This window comes from Bufo gargarizans, chromosome 1 (genome assembly GCF_014858855.1).
Source record: "Bufo gargarizans isolate SCDJY-AF-19 chromosome 1, ASM1485885v1, whole genome shotgun sequence".
In the NCBI taxonomy this organism is placed as follows: Eukaryota; Metazoa; Chordata; class Amphibia; order Anura; family Bufonidae; genus Bufo; species Bufo gargarizans.
Window position 1 is genome coordinate 459,398,058 of NC_058080.1, and position 9,250 is coordinate 459,407,307.

The window sequence follows — 9,250 nt, forward strand, 5'->3', positions numbered from 1 at the left end:
GAAGGCAGGAGGGGTGATATTATTTTACATGGGGACTGTATGCTGGAAGGGCTGAAGGCAGGGGGAGTTTTGTATTTTACATGGGACTGTACGTTGGAGGGGCTGAAGGCGGGGAGTGATGTATTTTACATGGGACTGTATGCTGAAGGGCTGAAGGCAGGCTGCGAAGAGAGGAAGGGTGATATTATTTACATGGGACTGTATGCTGGAGGGGCTGAAGGCAGGGGGAGTTTTGTATTTTACATGGGACTGTATGTTGGAGGGGCTGAATGCAAGGAGTACTGTATTTTACATGAGACTGTATGCTGGAGGGGCTGAAGAGCGCCATAATTATTACTATTAGGGTCCATTCACATGTCCGTAGTGTTTTGCGGATCCGCAATACACCCGGCAGGCACCCCCATAGAACAGCCTATTCTTGTCCGCAGCTGCGGACAAGAATAGGACATGTTCTATTTTTTTCCAGAGCCACGGACCGGAAGTTCGGCAGGCCGCTCCGGAAATGCGGATGCGAAGAGCACACTGTGTGCTTTCCACATCCATTCCGTCCCCATAGATAATGCATGGGTCCGCACCCGTTCCGCACAATTGCGGAATGGATGCGGACACATTCTGCGGACGTGTGAATGGAGCCTAATACAGAGGGGGCCATTATAATATTAAGAATAATAATACAGAGGGGCCAGTATATATTATAATTATACAGAGGGCATTATACTTATGGGCACTACGGGGGAGGGGAGGTCTGTTATCTGAGGATTGATAGTAAAGTGAGAAATCTAAAAAAAAATCTGTGAAACTCTGCAGAGACTCGGCTGAAGGAAGGCATCATGGCGGTCTTATCTCCGAATGAAAACATTGAGGAAAGTCTACATCACAGGAGACGTCACTGGATGTAACAGGTATGTGCCGCTGTACTCTACTGTATAGTGTGTACCATTATATGTAATGTCCATCCACATATCGGTTTGGGGGGGGTGGCTCTAGGAGTTGTCCCACACTGCCACATCTTGGCCCCAGACTTTAGGTCACACTGTGTGTGTCCTGAATTCTGGGGCCTCACATCCATCTACTACATTATCTGTACTCAGAGTTTCCACTGTGTCATCTGTGGTGTTACATTGGACTGCAGGTGACATCTGCTACATTATCTGTACTCAGTTATCACTATTATCTGTGGTGTTACATAGGACTGCAGGTAATATATCCTACATTATCTGCATTTAGAGTTATCACTGTGTCATCTGTGGTGTTACATAGGACTGCAGGTGACATCTGCTACATTATCTGTACTCAGTTATCACTATTATCTGTGGTGTTACATAGGACTGCAGGTAATATATCCTACATTATCTGCATTTAGAGTTATCACTGTGTCATCTGTGGTGTTACATAGGACTGTAGGTGACATCTGCTACATTATCTGTACTCAGTTATCACTATTATCTGTGGTGTTACATTGGACTGCAGGTGACATCTGCTACATTATCTGTACTCAGTTATCACTATTATCTGTGGTGTTACATAGGACTGCAGGTGACATCTGCTACATTATCTGTACTCAGTTATCACTATTATCTGTGGTGTTACATAGGACTGCAGGTAATATATCCTACATTATCTGCACTCAGAGTTACCACTGTGTCATCTGTGGTGTTACATTGGACTGCAGGTGACATCTGCTACATTATCTGTACTCAGTTATCACTATTATCTGTGGTGTTACATAGGACTGCAGGTAATATATCCTACATTATCTGCATTTAGAGTTATCACTGTGTCATCTGTGGTGTTACATAGGACTGTAGGTGACATCTGCTACATTATCTGTACTCAGTTATCACTATTATCTGTGGTGTTACATTGGACTGCAGGTGACATCTGCTACATTATCTGTACTCAGTTATCACTATTATCTGTGGTGTTACATAGGACTGCAGGTGACATCTGCTACATTATCTGTACTCAGTTATCACTATTATCTGTGGTGTTACATAGGACTGCAGGTAATATATCCTACATTATCTGCACTCAGAGTTATCACTGTGTCATCTGTGGTGTTACATAGGATTGCAGGTGACATCTGCTACATTATCTGTACTCAGTTATCACTATTATCTGTGGTGTTACATAGGACTGCAGGTAATATATCCTACATTATCTGCACTCAGAGTTATCACTGTGTTATCTGTGGTGTTACATAGGACTGTAGGTGACATGTACTGCATTATTTGTAAAAAGGGGCGTGTCCACAGGTTGGGGGGAGCAATACTTGGATTGCTCTGGGTGCTGGCAAAACCCACGCTATGCCACTGGAACTCTGCCCTGTATGTTCCCTGCTGCTTGCTACCCCTCCTCATTTACACCCCTGTATAATGTACCCTGATACCCCTCAGTTATATGATACCGTATAACTGACGGGTATCAGGGTAAATTACAGGGGGTAATATAACTGAGGGATCAAGGTAAATTATACAGGGGGTAATATAACTGAGGAGGGCTATCGGGGACATTATACAGGGGGTAATATAACTGAGGGATCAGGGTAATTTATACAGGGGGTAAAACTAAGGGGTATCAGGGTACATTATTATACAGGGGTAATATAACTGAGGAGGGCTATCTCAGGCAACATGATGAAGGGGTAATATAACTTATATAATATAAGTTATATTACTCCTGTATAATTTACCCTGATACCCCTTAGTTATATTACCCCTGTATAATAATGTACCCTGATACCCCTTAGTTATATTACCCCTGTATAATAATATACCCTGATACCCCTTAGTTATATTACCCCTGTATAATAATGTACCCTGATACCCCTTAGTGTATTTGTGTGTGTGTGTGTGTATATATGTATATATCATACACACGCGCGCGGCGTGTGTTTGTGCTTTAGGGTGCACATCCTAATGCAATAGGCTGTGCACGCCTATGCTGCCAGCATTCCATCCTCTTACTCAGTGTCTTACAACTGATAGGTGTTACACGCTGCAGTTCGGTCTTCCTGACTATCAAAAAAAACTGGCATCAGAACGTTGTATTTGGGACTGGAATTCATGTTCTTCTGGAGTAGCAAGAAAACCTGGCATCAGAACATTGTATTAGGGCTTGGGACTCCCCTCTAAGAGCTAAAACTGAGAGCTGCTTTGTATGAGCATCCCTGACTCAGTCAGACTTAGGTCACCCTTCTATTACAGGGACAGCCATTCATCTGAAATGAAATACCTGGCTGGATGTGGATGGTCGAGGCTGTTTTCTGGAGATGTTGAGAGAACATCAGCTGATGACTCCAGCGGCCACATTTTCAGTGAACAAGGAGTGAAGGAGTGACAGCTCCTTTAACTTAGGGGTTTGCTACGAGGTCTGAAATAATTTAGGGTTCTGGTCAGAGGTTAGAATACATTTTTTGGCTTGGTTTGGGTCTGAATTAATTCATAGGTCAGGTCTGGGGTCTCAATTACATATACAGCAAGCTGTGATGCACAGTGTGCTCTGACTCCTTTTTCCTGCTTCCAGTACATCAACTTCAGGAACTGAATGTTCACTTGTGACCTTATATGTATAATCCACAATTGATATTGACACAATATAATGTTATTCAGTTCACCTACGGTATGTGGTTCCAATGTTATGGCTGATCCGTGTGTAATGTACTGTGCACCGCAGTTGGGCAGCCATATAGCAGAGCAAGTTTTCATTGCAACTTTAATTCTGATGCCCTTTCCTTAGGTTAGGCCATCAGTGCTTGATTTCTTGGAGTCTGCCATGTTCCCTTCATAGTATACACAGGCACAATGCACAGCCCCTTTCGGCAGACTATGCCCAATTCTAACAGGCCACACGACCTTTTCATGACATGGCACTGCCCCCTCGGTGTACATTTGGGTGCCAGAGCATCTCATCCCACACACAGGTTCATGGAGGACTGTAGTACGGGAAGTGCCAGAATACTTCAGTGATACCCAGGAGATTTGCCAACTCATGCAATAGATCTCTCCATTTTTCAGGAGTCTCCTGGATATTCTTTTTTCTTTTCTTTTTGCTTTTTATCTCAAATAAACAATTAAATTAAACATATCGCAAAAAAAAGGTTAAATACAAAAGCAGAGAAATAAAAATTTTAAACATTTTGAAAAAGAGTCTCCTAATGGCTTGGATAATTAAAGCATCCCAAAGTTACAGATTTTTAAAACTAGGCTCTGTCAGGAAGGTGAAAAATAACAGGATAAAATCCATCTAGTGGGATTAATAATAATGCTTATTTACGGCATAGTGAAATAAAAAAAAATGTTTTCCTTTAACCATATGTACCCTGCTATAAACAAAAAAGTTGAAGAATTTCAGGGGAAAAAGAGCAAAAGTATGGACACTAATGGGAAATGTAATTTGCATCAACCCTACCAACATTTTGCTATAAGGGTAATAATTGGTCCTTTAATCAAGAAAATGCAGTCCACCTGGCAGTCGCACACATCAGTTGTGCTGCACTCAGGGCTCGGGCTGTTGTGTGCTCCTCCAGTCCCAGGCTGTAGAGAACAGAGAGCTGCTGATTGGTGGATTAAAATCTGATCAACCAATCAGCACTGCCCCTCAGAAACATGAATGATAATTGCTGTTACAAACTGTCATTCCTGGTTGCCGACTGCAGGAGGAGGAAGATGTCTCCCAGCTTTGCTGTATCACCCCCTCTGTCTGCAAGAGAGAAGCATCCGTGTGTCTGTAGTGACGTCTGCGACCCCTCTTTAGATCCTGGTAAGTTCTCAGTCAGACATCGCAGGAGGGGGATCATTACTGGACCAGGGAACTGTATGGGATGATTTATGTGGATGAAGAGGTTCATCTAAACCACTGCATAAGACGAGCGGAGCTTTTTCATAGCAGCCAATAAGATTCCAGTGCCTTTGGTTCATCTATTCACTGCCCCCTTCATCGTACTGGTCACTTCCCACCCTAATTTACAGATCACTGCCTTTTCTTACAATTCACTTCCATATATTACTGGTCACTGTACTAACTTACTGGTTATTACCCTACCTTACTGGTCTCTATGCGCCCTATTTTACTGCTCACTGTCCTATCTTCAATTTACTGAGATTGATGATATAGAACACCAAAGAAAATATGTTGGGAATTATGGGTTATCTCAATGTCCTGTTTTGGGGTATGGTCATGAATCAGTAAAATCTGTTTTTTGATACTACAATTGGTTATGGATGATATTTATTGTGGGTGACTCTCACAATTTACCCATTATTAATTACTGTATCGCCCATTATCGTATGTATCAGTGGTCTTAATAGTCTGACATTTCCACTGTCCTGTCTTACTGGTCATTACCCTATCATACTGGTTATTATTCATCCTATCTTACTGGTCTCTGTCCTATCTTACTGCTTTCTATCTCCCCTATATTCCTGGATGCTGCTCTATCTTACTGGTCAATGTTCCCCCTATTTCACTGGTCACTGTCACTGGTCACACAAACAATAGCAACCATGATAACACCAAGGTAAGGAGAGGCGATGATTAAGCCTACTTTCAAACTGGCGTTTTGGCTTTCCATTTGTGAGATCTGTTCAGGGTTCTCACCAGGACCGTCTTTAATATTGATTGGACCCTGGGCAAAAATTAACTTGGGCCCCCTGGATCCCGCCTTCCCGCACCCTAGCAGGCAATCACGCCCTCCACCACAACACACACACAAAAAATCCACACATCAGGTAGAGTACAGTGAATGACTGTAAATACTTCCAGTTCTGAAGACTCCAGCGGCTCAGGATCAGTGCTCTGGGCAGCTGGGCTCAGGGCTGGAAGTGGGCACCGCTCTGCAGGAAGGAGACCGGGGCTCGGCTCACCCTAGTGTTACAGTGCACCCCAGCACCCCACAGTATGCAGTATAGTACCCTATAGTATACAGCAACCCACAGTATGCAGTATAGCACCCTATAGTATACAGCACCACACAGTATGCAGTATAGCACCCCACACTATACAGTACCCCACAGTGTATAGTAGAGCAGTATAGCAGCACACAGTATACAGCACCCCACAGTATACAACACCTCACAGTATACAGTAGAGCAGTATAGCACCTCACCGTATACAGCACCTCAAACTATACACGATACAGCACCCTACACTATACTGCCCCCCACACTATACAGTACAGCAGTATAGCACTCCACAATATACAGCACCCACAGTATACAGTATGCAGCCCCCCACAGTATACAGCCCCCCACAGTATACAGTACAGCAGTATAGCACTCCACAATATACAGCACCCACAGTATACAGCCCCCCACAGTATACAGTACAGCAGTACAGCACTCCACAATATACAGCACCCACAGTATACAGCCCCCCACAGTATACAGACCCCCACAGTATACAGGCCCCCACAGTATACAGCCCCCCCACAGTATACAGACCCCCACACTATACAGCACTCCACTATACATTAGTTTACAGTATATTAGCATAACAGCCCCTGTCACCTTTTTCTGATGTAATCTTCACAAAAAAAGCTCCACAGTTAAGGCAAACTTCTACAGCAACACTCCTGGTAGAAAGGACCTTGATGACCTCCCAGCCATGTAACCAGTAATATTGCTAGGTTACTGGTCACATGGTGATGATGTCATCTAAGGTCCTAGAGAATCACAGCTCTCACAGTACACTGCCTGGAGTGCCGGCAGGCATGGCATGGCAGCACCCCCTGTGTAGCTGACAACCTAACACTTTGGGCAGTGGCTAGCAGGGCTCAAGAGGCAGCTGCCTTGGGCCCCCCAGGAGCAACTGGGCCCGGGGCAGCTGCCCCTTTTGCCCCTTGTTAAAGACGGCCCTGGCTCTCACAAGCGGTCCAAAACTGATCAGTTTTGCCCTAATGCGTTCTGAATGGAAAAGGATCCGATCAGAATGCATCAGTATGCCTCAGTTTGCCTTCGGTTCGGCTTTGGTGTCCGTCTGACGAAACTGAGCCACAATGTAAGTCAATGGGGACGGATCCGTTTTCTATGACACAATCTGGCACAATAGAAAACGGATCCGTCCTCCATTGACTTTCAATGGTTTTCAAGACTGATCCGTGTTGGCTATTTTAAAGATAATACAAACTGATCCGTTCAGAAAGGATGCAGACGGTTGTATTATCAGAACGGATCCATCTGTGAAGATCCATGACGGATCCGCACCAAACGCGAGTGTGAAAGTAGCCTAATTAAGTCCACTGCTTTTGGTAGTTCACAGCACAAGGAGAGATTTATCATTCCTGTACACCAGAAAACTGATAAACAAAAGTTGCAAATTCAGTTTAAAATGTTTGTAAATGGCGTTTTACTGCCAGCCTCTCCATTTTTTGAAAGGGGTGGGCTTAGACATCAGCCCCAGAAGATTTACTTGATGTATGCCAGTTTTCTGCTGTAAATGATGACCGAAATCTATGGCAACTGTGAGCTGGCCAATAATTCATTGAGGGTGCATAGACTGTCAGAGGATGCACTTAATTTGTAACCAGGCATGAACTTCATGATAAATTAAATGCATCCCCCTGCTCTTGATAAATTTCCCCTGAGATGTTTGTGAGTGGAAAACAGCTCCAAACATGTTCTAACAGTTGCTGGCTATTATGGGATGATGGGAGTTGTATTTCTACAGCAGCACTTGCTGAGCCAGAGGTTGGAGACCATTGTTCTAGAAGTTGAAATCATTTCTTACATCAATCATTATCAGGGTTTTGGTTTATTTCTAGTTTACATCAAATTTTATATTTCTCCTCTATTGCCTCCACAATTGCCTGGAAATGATTTATATGTTGTATTCTTCCTTGCAGGTGTGCACATGTCCATTTTGTAGGAAGGATGACATCACAGCTACAGAGTTGACCGTCTTATAGCGTAGCTCGACTGCCCACCTCTCCTGAAGACGCCCTCAGTCAAGTGGAGGACATCATCTCTGAAAGAGGGTCCCACAGATGCATCCTAGCAGTTTAAACACCACTCCTACAAGAGTCAATGCCCTGGGTGATTTCACTGGGGAATTACTCCAGGGTGGTACTTGTGTTGGGATGCACCTCTGGCTGACTATCATCATTCTATAAGATAATGATGTAGGTGTGTGCTGTCAATAACCCCATAAAGATTTGTGAATGCTTAGATTAAATGGCTACTATCAGACAACCAGGAATGGATGTCTAACATCCCATGATCTATGCAGCTTATCTGGATACTTCATGCAGTACGGGAAGTCTAAGTGACCATTTATGGACAGGTAGGAAAGATAGTTAGCTAACAAATGAGAAATGCATATATGAGTGATAATGTAATGATCAAAAGAGAAAAAAATGTGGCAGGAAAGAATTAACTCTGATTTCTTGTATCAATCATTATCAGAGTTTTGGTTCATGTCTGGTTTCTTTCCACTTTCCTGCTTCTCCTCTATTGATATAACATTCAATTATTGCCTGGAAATGATTGATATGTTATATTCCTAGTTGAGGGCGTGGATATGTCCATTTTGTAGGAAGGATGACATCACAGCTACAGAGTTGACCGTCTGATAGCCCAGCTCGACTGCCCACCTCTCCTGAAGACCCCTCAGCTTTTTGAGAGTTGGGTGGAGGACATCATCTCTGAAAGAGGGTTCCACAGATGCACCCTAGCAGTTTGAGCACCACTCTTACAAGAAGAGTCAATGCCCTAAAAGCGTGATTTCACCGGGGATTACTCCGGGGTGGTTCTTGTGTTGGGATGCACCTCTGGCTGGCTGTCGTCATCCTTTTAGGTAGATAATGAAGTGAGTGCTGTCAATAACCCCATAAAGAAGCGGGAATGTTCAGATGAAATGGCTACTATGAGGTGGTCAGGAAGGGATATCTAACATTCCATGATGTATACAGCTTATCTAGATACTTCTTGCAGTACATGCAATTTAAGGGGTCTTTTCTAGACAGCTAGGACAGATAGTTAGCTAACAACTTAATGAGAAATGCATATATGAGTGATAATGTAATGATCAAAAGAGGAGAAAATGTGAAAGGAAAGAAGTAACTATGATTTCTTGTATCAATCATTATCAGGGTTTTGGCTCATGTCTGGTTTCTTTCCACTTTTCTGCTTCTCCTCTATTGATATAACATTCAATAATTACCTGGAAATGATTACTATGTTATAATCCTAGTTAAGGGCGTGGACATGTCCATTTTGTAGGAAGGATGACATCACAGCTACAGAGTTGACCGTCT

The 9,250-nt window shown here is 43.4% G+C and overlaps 1 long non-coding RNA gene across 1 annotated transcript; it reads left to right on the forward strand.

Annotated features, from left to right (window-relative positions):
* Positions 1-843: 843 nt before the first annotated feature.
* On the forward strand, positions 844-8,639 carry LOC122932729. The gene is made up of 3 exons (XR_006388332.1): positions 844-902; positions 4,658-4,761; positions 7,841-8,639. It is a non-coding gene; the product is annotated as an uncharacterized LOC122932729 (long non-coding RNA).
* Positions 8,640-9,250: the final 611 nt, after the last annotated feature.